Below are 19253 nucleotides of genomic sequence, written 5' to 3' on the forward strand. Positions count from 1 at the left end.
CTTAATTACAATACGGTAGGATTAAATTTCAAGACCAAGTTTGCTATTCAATTTGCACAGAGTAGTGTTGGACTATTACTTGGAACTCCATATTCATAATAAATGTCTCTTGGTGTCTGCATCCTTCCCAAAACCAGTTGTGCATATTATTATTATTATTATGAAATGGCAAAGGAGTCCATCTATTTGAACTAAACAATAAACGCCTCATGAGAAAAGTCAAGTCAACATAAATTAAATAGGTGGTTAGTAACGGATACACTATAAATTCTGTTCCCTGCCTGTATTGCTGGTCAATTTTCTGCGGTTCTAGTGTCACTCATGACTCAACTATATGATTCACTTATCACTACTGGGTCTACAAATTTATGGTTTTTTTTTTCTAGAAAAAAAGTATACTATATATAATTATTTATTGGATTAAGTACGAATTTGGTTATTATGATTTAGGTAAAAAATTTTATTTGTTTTCAATTTTTTATTTAAATTTTATCTTTTTTTTTATCTAAATCTTAAAATTTACGACTAAATTACCTCTAACAAAAAATTGTAAATTAAAAAAAAAGAAAAGAAAAAGAGAGATTAGAGAGAGAGAAGCACGGAAGAGAAAAATAAGGGAAGAAGAAGGTGGCGACGACGCTTGTGAGAGAGATTGATGTCATGCATCGCTATCGCCGTTTCTGCTCTACACCAGCACGTTCATGAGTAGGCATAGTGGAAACGGTATTGACGCAAGCAGATCGGACGGTAGAGTCAGAGTTGCATAGCGGCTCCTCTAGTTCGTTGTTCCCGGCGATAGGGGTGAGCACGGGTCGGTTTGGTTTGGGTTCATAGTAAAATTAGAACCGAACCGATCAAAATATAATTGGTTCGGTTTGGTTTGGATTTGTGTTTTTTTGTACATGTACCCGAACCAAACCAAACCGATTAAGAACGGATTGGTTCGGTTCGGATAATTGGGTGTCCGATGACTTTGAAATTCATAAAAAAAAAAAAAAACAAATTTTTATCTTAAAAATTCAACAAGTACAATAAACATGTAACATCAATAGAAATAATCCAAACATGTTAAACACCAAATACATTAAAAACTAAACTCATTAAAATCCAAACATATTAATAGTGAATAATCGTTGTTTAATAGAAAAGTCATATACATATTTTTTTATTTTTTTATTTAATTAATATATGATCGGGTTCGCGGGTTGGTTCGAGTTCTGCACCCTCAGAACCGATACCCGAACCAATCACTAACAAAGACCATCGATTTGGTTTGGGTTGAACCCGATTACCCGTTGGTTCCAGAACCAATTTAATTGGTTTGGTTCGGGTTCGGATAGGTAATCAAGTACCCGCTACCCGTGTTCACCCCTACCCAGCGAGCTTTGCTGCCCTGCGGCTCACTCACTTGCTGCTGCTTCTCACGTGCTTGCCGCTATTCCACGCTACTCATCTCTGCTCCTCGTCGCTCGCATCCTCGTCGTTTTGCAGTTTTTTGTTTTTAATTTTGTTGATTCTTTGATATTTGAAATACAGATTTATTTTTGTCGTCAATCTTTCGTCTTGATACTAATTTTTTATTCTGTTTGTTGTTTATTGCATTGTTTTTTCTTGTTTCCTTGTCGTGTCTTATTGCTGCTGCTGGTGTTTTTTGTTTATTCTTTTTGCTTTTGTTTTAAAATTTTCATTGTTGTTGCTAATGTTATGAAAATTCTTGTTGTTGATAATGTTTTATTTTTTTTAATAATAATTTTATTTAAATTTATTTTAGTGTCGGTAAAAGCAAAAGAAGGATGAAGAAAAAGAAAAAAAAAATATTAAATATTTTGATGAAGAAAGTTATTGAAAAAGGGTTGTTAGATAAAAATATTTTAAATTAAAAAATAATTTTAAAATCAAATTAAATCTTAGAAACAAATTTAAATACAAAAATAATTAAAAATAAATAAAATTAACTTAAACCTTTAAAGACCAAAATATAAATTAATCCTTATGTATTTCTTAGAATAAAATTGTCTCTGTTATGTACCACCAAAAGATAGTGATTGACATCTTCTTCGAAATATATTTGTTATACTTTTGTATCTATCTTATCATGCTATTATTTTTTGTACATCACCCGTGAAAACAAAGAATGCATGAATAAGACTATCGATTGTAACCGGTATTGACGTTGCTTTCATATACCAAAATCTAAATCATAGAGCAATAATTGGAAACGGAAGTAAAATATCTTAACATGAAAAAGATAAAAAAGGGAGCGTTAAGGGTTTTTTTTTTTTAAGATAAAATGAGAATTGAATTTACTCCAAAATTTAAAAATTATTTTTAGAGTAAAGGACAAATCCGTCTCTGACCTTTTTTTCCGCGGATATTTTCGTCCCGAGGTTTGGAAAATACTTTAATGTCCCTGACCCTCCGAAAAAGTGGACATATTTATCCCTCCGTTAGAGTCGCTCCGTTTGCCCTTACGGAAAACGGTGACGTGGCTCCCGTGGCGCTGACCTGGCCGTTACGGACTGCCACGTGGGATAGACTTTTGAAAAGAGGACGTATTAGTCCTTTCACACCAAAACGTGTAGCTTTTCAAAACAGGACATATTAGTCCTCTCACCCCAAAACGACGCCATTTCTCCCCCACCCCCAATCTATGAAATCTTTGAGCCCTAATCCTTCGAATTCAGTGTGAAGGTGAAGCGGGTGAAGGAAGAAAAGGAGCATTCCGACCCATGGCATCCGACGGAGCTCGGCCACAAGTCCGACGGCCAGACCATCGAGTGGCTCCTCTGCCAGGCCGAGCCCTCAATCATCGCCGCCACCGGAACCGGAACCACTCCCGCCAGCTTCTCCTCCGTTTCCGTCTCCGTACGCGGCGGTGCTGGCTCTCTCTCTTCTCCTTCCTCAACCTCCGCATCGTCTTCTATGTGCTGCTTCTAAGCTTTTGCCTTTTTGTAAATTGGTATCTCTATGTTCCAAAGTTAAGTTAAATTCTTTCCAGTTGATGGTAAAGTTACTGGCTTTGTGGTGAAGTTGCTTTCATAAAGTCAGGGAATTTTGTGTTTGTTGAGGAAGATTTGGATTTTGGGGGGAATGAAATCAAGTTTAGTTGTGAAAGGGAGGGTTTAGATGAGGTGTGTATTTAGATGAGAAAGGTATTGGATCCTCTCACTGGAAATTCGCGCTCTATCGCCAGCATAGGAACCAATATGGCATCTTATGATGCAGCAGTTCTCAACGGGAAGCTTCTCGTCAAGGAAGGCTGGTTATGGCTCTTTTATGTCTCTCCAAGGGGACAAGTCTATGATCCCAGAACAGATAATTGGAAAAACATGGCTGTTGGACTTAGAGAAGGCTGGACCGGTTCAAGTGTCGTTGTTTATTGTAACACCCTACCATACAGAGTCTTATGCTTAAGTCATAATTCAGAGATGGTAAGGTATTACGACCTCTAAAACAAAAATTTAGTACGTATAGTAGTATGAATAATTGATTATAACTAGGAGCCTTTGTAGAAAAAGGGGGTAAACAAAAACCGTAATCTCGAACGCGCAACACTCCGATCGATAACGTAACGAGCAAAGGATAAGCTAACGCAAGATCATATGTATACAAAAGAGTGTCAAAAACAGGAATATCAAGACTCAAAATCCGGCCGCGAAGATAACCGGCCTGAGCATAGCAATATATACATATGATAAAATAAGGAAACCCCAAAGGAAACCCAAAGGGACACAAATACAGAAAACCTATTCTCCAAAAATCCCCTCTAGAAGGAGTCATCACAGTTTGTATTATTTAATGGAGATAAAAGTATCTAAACAAGATATATAACCCAAAACAGAGTCCCGAGAACAAAGGATCTTCGCTAATCCAGAAGTCTCCAGCATGCCTCAACGAGAAGCCTCGCGTCCTGCATCTGAAAACCACAAAATCCGCATGGGTGAGAACCAGAGGTCCCCAGCACGGTAACAGCTTCCACATATATAATACATAATAATAGAGGAAAGTCGAAGGCAATCCTAGAACTTCCTCCAGATAATATCAAAGCTTATAAACAAGCTAAACCGTAAGTGGCAACTGACTAAAGATTCTTCAGTCTAACTAATACTTCCCTTTCCAATTCCTTCAGACCTCCCAACCACCAGCAGGAGTATAATATAGCAAACACAGTTATATCAGACAAGAGATTTACAAATAGGAACAGATAAGGCATTTAGGCAATTAGCAAGTAATATGCAGTCAAATAGGCAATCTCAAACAATTCATGTAGTATGCTTATGATGCATGCCTGTCCCTAGTGGCTGATGATATCATCTGTCGGTTATAGAGCCAACCCGACAAGTCCTGGTAGCTAGCCATTGGACTGTCCCTCTGTCGTGCATCCCCAACTCGAGTTATACTCATCATAAACTTGATCATAATCATGATCCATATCCATCACCCTCACTGGTGAATATTTATCCATCACCATCACTGGTGAATATTTATGGGGGCGAGCTCATCCGGGCCTTTCACAGTGCCCGGCCACACTTACGACATTGGGTTAACAGAGCTTCGAGTCTCAACCTGGAGCACATGGTGGCTAGCCATTGCTACTACCCAGGGAAACCCTCATCTCCAATGGTGGAAGTGCCAACATTCACAATTCATTCAATAGCATATATGCATTTATACTTAGCCATAAACATGGCTCCGCCGCCACACGGCATAATCCAGCCATCCGGCTCACGGTTAAATCCATAACCAGCCAATTCATTAACAATTACGGCCATTCGGCCCATGGCATAACAAGCACTTCCACCGCCATCCTCCACATCTCACATAATCATCTTTGATCCTCATGGATCATTCATTTTTCCCTTGCTTCACTCGCAAGTTACCACATTCACTAGCCCTTTTTCTCATGCTAGGCATATCATAATGATTTAAGACATAAGTGGTGAGATTGGAGGCTTAGAAGTATGAAGTTTGGCCTTTAAAACTCAAAAATCAACTTTGGAATGAAAACAGGGCCACGCGTACGCGCACTCCACGCGCACGCGTGGATGATGCTTTCTCGAAGAACGGCGCATACGCGCCAAGTGCGCCTACGCGCGAGGGGTCATTCTGCTAAAAATTTTCTAAGTTAAAAGCTGCAGAATTCACAGATTCAACCCCCAATCTTCCGACGGTCATAACTCTCTCATTTTAAATCATTTTTCACCCGTTCTTCGAACGGCATGGACATCCCGGATCCAATTTCATTTCTAAATAGATTTGGCACAAATCAAAGATCCGTAGTCCAAGTTATGTCCCGTCAAAGTATGTCCAAAAACCATATTTTCATTCAAAACCACAAAGTGCCATTTTCAAAACAAGCCACTTTCAACTCTTTTCAAAATCAATTAAAACATGCCAATTTCATCCCTTTTCTTTGAAATCAATCAAAGTGTACCAAATTCAACAACAAGCCATCCTCAACTCACGCATTGATATTTTACCAAAATTCTCAAAACTACCTCCAACCATTTTAACACTTCTCAATCAAAAGGCCAAAGGATAAACACAATATTATGTCATACATCCTTCTCATCCCAATTTCTAACAATATCAATTTCCAATCAACCATCATTATACATAATCATCATACTCACCAACAATATGGCACCACCCATCAATTCAACCTCAATCATTCATCAAGCATATATCACAACATGCATTTTCTCACATATCACACAATCAAGGCATCAATATTCATAATCACACATATGATTACATCATATATCTCAACCATTCCACAACATCATCAATTCAATGCCTATCTTAGGGCCTCTAGCCTAAGTATTTCCTACCACATTACATATTAGATACGGAAAACCGAAACCATACCTTAGCCGATTTTCCAAGCTCAACCGGAGCACTTCCAAACCACTTGTCCACAAGCTCTCAAGGTATCAACACCTCCAAGAACAGATTTTATCACACAAAACCCTCTTCCAAGCTTTCCAAAATCACCAATCAAGCTCCAATATTCACATATACACAACCTAAGCCACAATCATTGTACCCATACACAATATCTCAATACCCAAACATCATAGAACAATAATTTACACTAGGGTTGAGAATCTTACCACACCCAAGGTCCAAGGAGACAAGATTAACCTTCTCCTTCAAGAGAGTTGGGTCCTATAACATCAAAGAACCCAAAATCTCAACATTTTTACTCATGAAACTCGAAATCAAAGGCTGGAATTTCGAACAGTAAAACGTGGCTTACCTCAAGATTAATTGTATGGGTTTTGTAGAGCTCTCCGCGGTGAACGCGTGGCCGCAAACGGAGCGGCAATCGGAGCTCTAGATCAAAAGTTATGGTGGTTTGAAGATCAAGTGAGAGATAGAACTTGAGAGAGTGTTCTTCCCTCCATGGCCTCCATTTCAGCGTGTTTAGTGTCTCAAATGAGGAGAGAGAGTGCTGAAAACTAGGGTTTTGGTTTAGTTTAGTTGGGCCAAGGGCCCACTTTGGGTCCGGTTGGCCCGGTTTGGCCCGTTCGGTCCAATCTTGGTCCGATTTTTATAAAATTGGTACCGAAATTCTCGTCTCAATTTCCTCTATCATATTAAGCCATAAAAATAACATTTTTGGCTTTCTAGAATAAATTCTCATTTATGGGTTAATTAGCCGTTAATTAACCGGATCTTACATTCTACCCACCTAATTGGGAATTTTGCCCACAAAATTCAAATTCAAAGTCAATTACCTGAGAATAAGTGCGGATAATCCGTTCGCATCTCCGACTCAAGTTCCCAAGTGTGTTCCTCAACACCGCCTCGACTCCAAGCCACTTTGACTAATGAAACCTCTTTTCCACGCAACCGTTTGATACTAGTATCATCAATTCTGACTGGAGCCACTGGAAGCGTCAAATCTTCTCTTAAGTGAACCGATTCGGGTTCTAACACATGGCTAGCATCAGGAGTGTACTTTCGAAGCTGCGACACGTGAAATACGTCGTGCAGGTTTGAAAGATGGGGTGGTAGAGCCACCCGAGACGCCACCGGCCCAATCCTCTCCAAGATCTGAAATGGACCAATGTATCGAGGATTCAACTTCTTTGCTTTAATCGCTCTACCTACTCCTGTGGTCGGAGTAACTTTCAGGAAAACATGATCTCCTGCCTCAAATTCTAAGGGCTTCCGCCTTTGATCGGTGTAACTCTTTTGACGACTCTGCGCCGTAAGCATCCTATCTCGGATTTTCTTGACTTGTTCAGTGGTCTCAGCTATCATTTCCGGCCCCAACAAGCCTTTCTCTCCAGCTTCATACTAACATAGTGGAGATTGACATTTTCTCCCATACAAAGCCTCATACGGAGCCATTCCGATGCTCGCATGGTAACTATTATTGTATGCAAACTCTACTAACGGCATATACCGATCCCAACTCGCCGGTTGGTCCAAAACACAAGCTCTCAACATATCCTCTAGTGTTTGGATCGTCCTCTCGGATTGACCATCTGTTTGAGGATGGTACGCTGTACTCAAGCTTAATCGAGTTCCAAAAACTTTCTGAAATGCACCCCAGAACCTCGAAGTGAAACGAGGATCTCTATCAGAGATTATAGTAGCAGGTACACCATGGAGTCTCACAATCTCCTTTATGTATAACCGAGCTAGCTCCTCAAGGGTGTAAGTCATCCGAACGGGTAAAAAGTGAGCTGACTTCGTCAGTCGGTCCACGATCACCCAGATAGCATCAAAACCAGTCCTAGTCCTTGGCAATCCCGACACAAAGTCCATTGCAATACTTTCCCACTTCCATTGCGGAACCTCTAAGGGTTGCAACATCCCGGAAGGTCTTTGATGTTCAATCTTTACCTTTTGACAAGTTAAGCACTTTGAAACATATTCCGCCACATCATTCTTCATACCCGGCCACCAAAACATCGCCTTTAAATCATGGTACATCTTAGTACTCCCCGGGTGAATGGAGAATCCGCTTTTGTGTGCCTCCTTTAAGATATCTTGTCTCAAAGTGCCAACATCCGGCACAATGATCCTACCCTTGAATCTCCATAACCCATCTTTTTCTTCCGACACTCTCCACTGTTTTCCTTGCTCGATAGCCGGTAACACCTTCCATAACGCTTCATCATTTTCATGAGCCTTTAGGAGTTTGGACTTAAAGTCACTCGAGATTTCTAATCGGCTCAAACACAAGGTTCCAGATACTTCTCGAGCACCAATTTTTAGACTCTCGAATCCCTTGAGCAACTTCTCCTCTTGAAGCATCATCCAAGACGCATATAACGACTTTTGACTTAACGCATCCGCCACTATATTCGCCTTTCCAGGATGGTAATTTAACTCAAAGTCATAGTCTTTCAACAATTCCATCCACCTCCTTTGCCTCATATTAAGCTCTTTCTGATCAAAGAGGTATTTCAAGCTCTTGTGATCGGAGAAGACTTGGAACTTAACCCCATAGAGATAATGCCTCCACACCTTCAAGGCAAACACAACCGCAGCAAGTTCCAAATCGTGCGTAGGATAACTAACTTCGTGAGGTCTCAACTGTCGTGAGGCATACGCCACCACATTATGATGCTGCATCAACACGCACCCTAGGCCCTTTAACGATGCATCACAGTACACCTCAAAAGGCTCGTTCGGCTCAGGTAACACTAACACAGGTGCAGTGGTCAACTTTTTCTTCAATGTCTGAAATCTCTCCTCGCACTCAGGAGTCCAAACAAACGGAGTGTCTTTGCGAGTTAACTTTGTCAACGGCAAAGCTAATTGCGAAAAGCCTTTGATGAACCTTCGATAATAGCCAGCTAAACCGAGAAAACTCCTTATCTCAGTTACTGTGGTTGGTTGCTTTCAATCCATCATAGCTTCTACCTTAGTTGGATCTACGACTATTCCCTTCTTACTCACCACGTGACCCAAAAACTTCACCTCATCCTTCCAAAACTCACACTTAGACAGTTTCGCATAGAGTTTCTTCTCCTTTAAAATCTGCAACACGGTCCTCAAGTGTTCTGCATGCTCTTCTTCAGTCTTGGAGTAAATCAGTATGTCGTCAATGAAGACAACAACGAATTTATCCAGAAACAGACGGAATACTCTATTCATGTAATCCATGAATACTGCAGGAGTGTTCGTCAACCCAAAGGACATTACAGTATACTCGTAATGACCATAACGAGTCCTGAAAGCGGTCTTAGGGATATCCTCACCCCTCACCCTTATCTGGTGATAACCGGATCGCAAATTGATCTTAGAGAAAACCCCAGCTCCTTGTAACTGGTCGATGAGATCATCAATTCTCGGCAATGGGTATTTATTCTTTATGGTGACCTTGTTCAGCTGCCTGTAATCCACACAGTGCCGCATACTTCCATCTTTCTTCTTTACCAGTAACACTGGAGCACCCCACAGGGAAACACTTGGTCGGATAAAGTTCTTACCCAACAATTCCTCTAACTGAGACTTTAGCTCGGCCATCACTAACGGTGACATCCTATAAGGAGCACTTGAGATTGGTCCCGCCCCAGGCACCGACTCAATAGCAAACTCGACCTCTCGGTTAGGTGGAAATTCCTCAATATCATCGGAAAATACTTCCGGAAACTCACACACTACTGGAATCTGATCTAACCTTTGATCATCACCCGAAACACCCGCGGTTAACAACAAAATACCCTGACATTCGATTCCAGAACAGTTCACCATCATCGAATTCAAGTAATAATTATTTACCACGACCGGCCCTTCTGTATCCTCCGGCATAAAGTACACCGACTTGGTAGAAAAATCAAGCAGGACATGGTTTTCGGATAACCAGTCCAATCCCAAGATAAGATCAAGACCGATCATCGGTAAGCAGATTAAATTATGGACAAAATCACGCTGCTTGAACCTAAACGAAACTTTCGGGCATCCTAGCCTAGTTACCATGGCTTCATGGGTAGCATTATACACTTTTAAGTCATAACCTAAGGTTACGATCTTCAATCCTAATTCATGGGCTTTCTCAAATGCAATAAATGAATGCGATGCTCCCGAATCAAATAAAGCATTTAAAGTTTGACCAGCTATTTCACAGTTACCTCGAATGAGTGTCTCAGATCCTTCTGCACCCACAGCTGAGGTGGTGAACACCCGACCAGTTTGCTGTGCTTTCCCAGCACCTTGCTTTTGCTTCTCCGGACAACTTGCGGCTTTATGCCCCACCTTTCCACAATCGTAGCACAAACCCCATCCGGCCTTGCATGGTACTCCTGGATGGTGACTCCCACACCTAGTACAAGCTTGATCATTCTGAGGCTGCTTCCCAAACCTTTTTCCTTGGGAGTAGTTATTGTTGGGCCTCCTAAAAGAACCTCCCCTCTTGAAAGAACGGCCTCTAGGTGCAAAGCTCTTCCCTCGGTTCTGTGGAAATGACCCTTTGTGACTTCCTTTCTCAGCGGCTGCCCTCTTCACACACTCTTCAGCAACCCTACACTTGTTCACCAACTCAGAGAAAGTCCTAATCTCCATTGGTCCCACTGAACTGAAAATATCGCTCCGGAGTCCTCCTTCGTACTTAACACACTTCCATTCCTTATATTCCACCGGAGTCCCTTGACACATACGAGAGAATCTGAACAGCTCCTCAAACTTGTCAGTATACTCAGATACGGACATAGTACCCTGCTTCAGCTGTAACAATTCAAGTTCCTTGGCCGTCCTAGCAGAAGTCGGAAAGTACTTCTTATAGAACTCCTCTTGGAAGATATCCCAGGTAATATAATCATCACCCTGCTGCAGGAGACGTCGGATACCTTGCCACCAATGTGACGCTTCGCCAGTGAGCAAATAGGTAGCAAACTCAACACGCTGTCCTTCAGGCACCACCTGCGCTTGCAGTGCTCGTTCCATGGCCTGAAACCATGTATCGGCCTCAGTCGGGCTAGTAGTTCCCTTGAACTTCGGGGAATTAACCTTCAAAAAGTTTGCCAGTGTCATCGGGCCCTGAACTCCACCTCCGTCATTACCATGGTTGTTCATCTGTTGACCAAGAGCCTCAACAGTGGCTTGCATAGCAGCAACCATGTTCTCCAACGCAGTCATAAAGTTTACCGGGTCATTAGGGTTATTCACCGGCGCACGAGTATTCGTATGACCTCTCCAACGGCCTCTACCGCGTCCACGAGGCGCCATCTGGTTCCTATACACACCAAACAATCGATATTAAGTTGATCAGTCTCAATATCGGAAGTTTACTGCTTCAAAGTCCCAAATGCATGCTCATGAACGTTTATGCTAACTATATCAAGTAGATATACTAACAGCACATAACACACATACAGAGAATGCACAGAAGCATAGTCAGTCCATTCCTCAGGCTCTACAGGAACGAACTGCTCTGATACCATAATGTAACACCCTACCATACAGAGTCTTATGCTTAAGTCATAATTCAGAGATGGTAAGGTATTACGACCTCTAAAACAAAAATTTAGTACGTATAGTAGTATGAATAATTGATTATAACTAGGAGCCTTTGTAGAAAAAGGGGGTAAACAAAAACCGTAATCTCGAACGCGCAACACTCCGATCGATAACGTAACGAGCAAAGGATAAGCTAACGCAAGATCATATGTATACAAAAGAGTGTCAAAAACAGGAATATCAAGACTCAAAATCCGGCCGCGAAGATAACCGGCCTGAGCATAGCAATATATACATATGATAAAATAAGGAAACCCCAAAGGAAACCCAAAGGGACACAAATACAGAAAACCTATTCTCCAAAAATCCCCTCTAGAAGGAGTCATCACAGTTTGTATTATTTAATGGAGATAAAAGTATCTAAACAAGATATATAACCTAAAACAGAGTCCCGAGAACAAAGGATCTTCGCTAATCCAGAAGTCTCCAGCATGCCTCAACGAGAAGCCTCGCGTCCTGCATCTGAAAACCACAAAATCCGCATGGGTGAGAACCAGAGGTCCCCAGCACAGTAACAGCTTCCACATATATAATACATAATAATAGAGGAAAGTCGAAGGCAATCCTAGAACTTCCTCCAGATAATATCAAAGCTTATAAACAAGCTAAACCGTAAGTGGCAACTGACTAAAGATTCTTCAGTCTAACTAATACTTCCCTTTCCAATTCCTTCAGACCTCCCAACCACCAGCAGGAGTATAATATAGCAAACACAGTTATATCAGACAAGAGATTTACAAATAGGAACAGATAAGGCATTTAGGCAATTAGCAAGTAATATGCAGTCAAATAGGCAATCTCAAACAATTCATGTAGTATGCTTATGATGCATGCCTGTCCCTAGTGGCTGATGATATCATCTGTCGGTTATAGAGCCAACCCGACAAGTCCTGGTAGCTAGCCATTGGACTGTCCCTCTGTCGTGCATCCCCAACTCGAGTTATACTCATCATAAACTTGATCATAATCATGATCCATATCCATCACCCTCACTGGTGAATATTTATCCATCACCATCACTGGTGAATATTTATGGGGGCGAGCTCATCCGGGCCTTTCACAGTGCCCGGCCACACTTACGACATTGGGTTAACAGAGCTTCGAGTCTCAACCTGGAGCACATGGTGGCTAGCCATTGCTACTACCCAGGGAAACCCTCATCTCCAATGGTGGAAGTGCCAACATTCACAATTCATTCAATAGCATATATGCATTTATACTTAGCCATAAACATGGCTCCGCCGCCACACGGCATAATCCAGCCATCCGGCTCACGGTTAAATCCATAACCAGCCAATTCATTAACAATTACGGCCATTCGGCCCATGGCATAACAAGCACTTCCACCGCCATCCTCCACATCTCACATAATCATCTTTGATCCTCATGGATCATTCATTTTTCCCTTGCTTCACTCGCAAGTTACCACATTCACTAGCCCTTTTTCTCATGCTAGGCATATCATAATGATTTAAGACATAAGTGGTGAGATTGGAGGCTTAGAAGTATGAAGTTTGGCCTTTAAAACTCAAAAATCAACTTTGGAATGAAAACAGGGCCACGCGTACGCGCACTCCACGCGCACGCGTGGATGATGCTTTCTCGAAGAACGGCGCATACGCGCCAAGTGCGCCTACGCGCGAGGGGTCATTCTGCTAAAAATTTTCTAAGTTAAAAGCTGCAGAATTCACAGATTCAACCCCCAATCTTCCGACGGTCATAACTCTCTCATTTTAAATCATTTTTCACCCGTTCTTCGAACGGCATGGACATCCCGGATCCAATTTCATTTCTAAATAGATTTGGCACAAATCAAAGATCCGTAGTCCAAGTTATGTCCCGTCAAAGTATGTCCAAAAACCATATTTTCATTCAAAACCACAAAGTGCCATTTTCAAAACAAGCCACTTTCAACTCTTTTCAAAATCAATTAAAACATGCCAATTTCATCCCTTTTCTTTGAAATCAATCAAAGTGTACCAAATTCAACAACAAGCCATCCTCAACTCACGCATTGATATTTTACCAAAATTCTCAAAACTACCTCCAACCATTTTAACACTTCTCAATCAAAAGGCCAAAGGATAAACACAATATTATGTCATACATCCTTCTCATCCCAATTTCTAACAATATCAATTTCCAATCAACCATCATTATACATAATCATCATACTCACCAACAATATGGCACCACCCATCAATTCAACCTCAATCATTCATCAAGCATATATCACAACATGCATTTTCTCACATATCACACAATCAAGGCATCAATATTCATAATCACACATATGATTACATCATATATCTCAACCATTCCACAACATCATCAATTCAATGCCTATCTTAGGGCCTCTAGCCTAAGTATTTCCTACCACATTACATATTAGATACGGAAAACCGAAACCATACCTTAGCCGATTTTCCAAGCTCAACCGGAGCACTTCCAAACCACTTGTCCACAAGCTCTCAAGGTATCAACACCTCCAAGAACAGATTTTATCACACAAAACCCTCTTCCAAGCTTTCCAAAATCACCAATCAAGCTCCAATATTCACATATACACAACCTAAGCCACAATCATTGTACCCATACACAATATCTCAATACCCAAACATCATAGAACAATAATTTACACTAGGGTTGAGAATCTTACCACACCCAAGGTCCAAGGAGACAAGATTAACCTTCTCCTTCAAGAGAGTTGGGTCCTATAACATCAAAGAACCCAAAATCTCAACATTTTTACTCATGAAACTCGAAATCAAAGGCTGGAATTTCGAACAGTAAAACGTGGCTTACCTCAAGATTAATTGTATGGGTTTTGTAGAGCTCTCCGCGGTGAACGCGTGGCCGCAAACGGAGCGGCAATCGGAGCTCTAGATCAAAAGTTATGGTGGTTTGAAGATCAAGTGAGAGATAGAACTTGAGAGAGTGTTCTTCCCTCCATGGCCTCCATTTCAGCGTGTTTAGTGTCTCAAATGAGGAGAGAGAGTGCTGAAAACTAGGGTTTTGGTTTAGTTTAGTTGGGCCAAGGGCCCACTTTGGGTCCGGTTGGCCCGGTTTGGCCCGTTCGGTCCAATCTTGGTCCGATTTTTATAAAATTGGTACCGAAATTCTCGTCTCAATTTCCTCTATCATATTAAGCCATAAAAATAACATTTTTGGCTTTCTAGAATAAATTCTCATTTATGGGTTAATTAGCCGTTAGATGGCCCCCCTTTGCCTGAGCAAATATGCAAGCCTTTTGCTGTCAATGCTTGCAATTGCCATATTTATGTCGTGGGCCGAAATCTTCATGTTGCTGTTGGTCATATCTCTAGACTGCTTCCAGACGAAAATTCTGACAAAAAATGGAACTTCAGTGTTCGGTGGCATGTAATCGATGCACCGAAGAGTTTATCTGATCTCACTCCTTCAAGCTCTCAGGTGCTGCTTGCATAATTTTTCTTATTCTCTCAGATCCGTTTTCTCCATATGCAATTTCTGGTAAGTTGCTGATTCTATTTGAGAGTGTAGCAATTTTTCCAGAATTATAAGGAGTTCTTACGTGTTTTTCATAAATTGCACAATCTAGACTGGTTGAAGTGTGAATTGAGCCTGTGAAATTGAATTTGTGCTCTGTTGTTGGTGAATATGTCATTGAATTGCTTGTTGAATCTGAATTTGCTTAGACTCCTGCCTCTCATTTTTCTTGAAATTTCGCTGATGTTGCTGCGATTTGTTACTCTGTTGATTCTTTGTTTATGTGTTTTGGATGCATTGCTGATGATTTTGGAATTGCAGAACTGGAAGTGCTGAATTTGCTACTTCTGGATTTGGTGAAGTATTGTTGATTGAAAATGCAAAAGGGGATTAAAGTGTGTTTGGAGGGGTGGGGGAGAAACGGCGTCGTTTTGGGGTGAGAGGACTAATATGTCCTGTTTTAAAAAGCTACACGTTTTGGTGTGAAAGGACTAATACGTCATCTTTTCAAAAGTCCATCCCACGTGGCAGCCCGTAACGACCAGGTCAGCGCCACGGGAGCCACGTCACCGTTTTCCGTCAGGGCAAACGCAGCGACTCTAACGGAGGGATAAATATGTCCACTTTTTCGGAGGGTCAGGGACATTAAAGTATTTTTCAAACCTCGGGGACGAAAATGTCCGCGGAAAAAAAGGTCAGGGACGGATTTGTCCTTGACTCTTATTTTTATATTTGGGTGGAGAAAAGGGAGTCGCCAGACTGGGCTCGTTGGACTCTATTTCAAAACCCCTTCTCTTTATATCGATATCTAAATGGTAAAATTAATTTTAATTTTATTAAATATATACTAAAATTAACTGTTATTTTATATTAGTACTAATTTTAGTAACTAATTTTAATATATAAATAATTCTTTTAAATTAATTTTTTATATTTTTAAATATCAAATCATTTCAACTCCATTCAAATTTTCTAATAAATGAAAGGATTTAAGATTAGTTATAAAGTAAACCCATATAATTTATAAAGCTTTCCATATGCTAATCGACATTTGTTTCTTATCACTAGTTTGTCAGTAAAGTTTATCTTCGTTTTTGCGACCGTCTATTTCATAGCTAAATGAAGCAAATGAGTAAAGAAGTATGTTAGCCAGAATAACATTGTTCCTTGCTAATATGTTGCAAACTACTTGACATGCATTTGCTGGAGATATACTATTTATGGATATTTTTTTTATCCGTTTAAATTTTTGAAAAAAAAAATAGTATAATAGCCACACTTAGCGGCGGATATCACCCTCACCAATCTATTATATATTTTTAATTTTACAATTAAAATGTGTTATATGTCACTTTTTTATTATAATTAGAATAAAATCTTTTTCTCCAAAATTAAAGAATTTTCTCCTCCTCCTTACTAATTTTACAATCAAAATGTGTCACATGTCACTCCCTCATTGTAATTGAAATTAAATCTTTCCCTCCAAAATTAAAGAATTCTTCCCTCCTCTCTACTAATTTTACAACTAAAATATGCCACATGTCATTCTCTCATTACAATTGAAATCAAATATTTCCCTCCAAAATTAAAGAGTTCTCCTCTCATCCCTTTCTCTTTATCTATTCCTCTCATTCTTTCAACCACTTTATCTCTTTTATATATCATTATCAATGACTAATTACAAATTTGATAATTAAAATGTACAACATGACATTTTTTAATTGTATTAAATTAAGATTTAAATATTAAAATTGAAATTGAAATATAGTTATATTATATATTACTATTACAAAATGTGTCACATGACACTCTTATTAAACTTGAGAGAAAATATTTTTCTACAAAATTAATAAAGATGCTTCCTAAATTATCTCATGTACCTCTCTCCCTTTTTTCTGTTTCTCTCTATCATTCTCACTCTATATATAATTTATTATATATTTATATATTATTATTTAATTTAATAATCAAATATATCATATGACATTCTCTTATTAAAAATGAGAGAAAATATTTTTCTCTAAAACTAATAAACTCCCTTCCTAAATTCTCTCATCTATCTCTCTTCCTTTTTCTATTTCTCTTTACCCTTCCCACTCTATATATAATTTATAATTTATATTTTATATTAGTAATTTGAGAAATCAAAATGTGCCACCTGATATTTTTTATTATAATTAAAATAATTTTATTTTCAAAATTAGCAAACTCCCTCTCTCAGTCTTTATCTTTATCTTTCTCTCTTTTCTCTCATTCTTTATTTTTTTTTATCTTTTTGTTCTACAAAAAATAAAATTAACAAAATAATATAATTTAAATAAAAATATTATTATTATATACATTTTTTTTAATTTTTTATTTAGTTTTAAATTTTTATTGCTTATCTTTTTAATATATTTTCATTTCTTTTCTTTTAAATATTTATTAAATATAATTTGGAGAGAATACTAATGTTATGATTAAAAATTAAAATCAAGATTCAATTATTTAAAAGAAATTGATTTTGAGTTAATTTTATAACTATCAATATAATTTTTTTATGCTAATATCTAATTATATTTTATATACATAGAAAAAAATATTATTTTTAAATAGCAAACATCAAAATTAATTATTTTTATTTGTGCAACAAACTTAACAACTAATAAAAAATATACAAGTTAAATCATTCCAAATTTTAGATAACGAATATTAAAATTAATTATTAGTAATAAATTAAACTCTTTCACATAAAAATAATAACTAAAAATCTTATTATTTGATTTTTTATCTACAGAAACCCTAGTCTTCTTAATCGATGAGAACTTTGGTCCCTTACGATCTTTTTGTAAAAATAGTTTGATTTTATAAATCTTTTGTACCATAATCTATAATGTCAGGATAAAATCGATATAATTCTAAAATATTTATATTCCCGTAATATAATTACGGATACAAATACTAGTACATCACTAAAGTTTGTTTTTAGTGTCCCTTGCAAATGCATTACTAAATCCTATAAATCCTACAAACAATTTATTAGGTTTATCTGTTTCGGGAGCGATATTTTCCTACCTAACAATAATGTATGGATAAAGTCTAAGATTGTACGTTTAGCGATCGACTAATAACTCCTCACAGCGAGGACGACTTCGCAATTGATATACTTTCTGGATGGATAAAATCTTGTAGCGTTCATTTTATTATTGGTTTCTTAATTGTATTATTATTAGTGTTTACGAAAATATAAACTTTTTGAAACTATTCGATTTTGTTCTGATATTATAGTGAAAATTCTTGATGGTTTAGAGAAGGGGTTGAATCTATGATCTTCTTTTAAATTGATTGATTAACTCTTAAAATCAGGAACTGAAACTTTGTTTCTGTTCGTCTGTGTAATAGATTATGCAGGAAACAATGTAGTTTTATCTCATAAATCGCAGAGAGACAAAATAGTGCAAAAAAAAAAGAAAATGGCACCAGCATATATTCTAGTTCAGTTGATTTGTGCAATACAACCTACATCCAGTCTCCACCACAACGTTGGTGAAATTTTCACTATACTTTCAAGTATTACAAACACCAATTCCCTAGGACTCAACATAATCTTATTTGGAACAAACCAAACTTCAACATAAGCTTGATTTGGCTAGGCAACATCCTAGACTTTCACTACACAAGTGCTTACCCAACTTAGTAAGGGATACATCAGATACAAGATGCATAATAGAAATACAAACAAATAGAAATCTGAAATCAATTTTGGCTTTTTTCTCCAAGTTCTTCTCTTTACCTTTTCTCTCTATTTGGCTTTTTCAAATGCCTCACATTTATGCCTTTTTCTGCTCAATAGAAAAATAGAGAAAGATAAACATTAAAATAGAATAATAGAATAATAAACCATGAAGGAGATGATGATTCACAGCTTTGAAGCTATTAGATGAACCAACTTCAAAACTCTCTATGATTGTTCTTCATTTTGGCGGTATGTTTCTTTGATATAGAAACATAGTCCAAAGCGTTGAACTCTCACTGGGAAGCTCTCTATGAAACTCAGATTCTGGTTCTCTCTCCTTGGCTTCATTCTGAAAATTTCTTTTCTTTTTTGTATGATTTCAGTTACCACACCTTGCTTCACACAGTTGACATCTTCTCATAAAATCAGAGCAGCAACGATGCAGAAGAGAGATGGGGCTGTCGCAGAGGTTTTAGATTTCATGCATTCATACTTTCCATCTTCTCTTTAATCCTTTTTTCAATATCTTCAAAGATCTGAACCATTTATTCTTGCTTTGGCTTCAAGTCCCTTTCTTGACCGTTGATCCATA

Source organism: Arachis hypogaea, chromosome 19 (genome assembly GCF_003086295.3).
Source record: "Arachis hypogaea cultivar Tifrunner chromosome 19, arahy.Tifrunner.gnm2.J5K5, whole genome shotgun sequence".
Classification (NCBI taxonomy): Eukaryota; Viridiplantae; Streptophyta; class Magnoliopsida; order Fabales; family Fabaceae; genus Arachis; species Arachis hypogaea.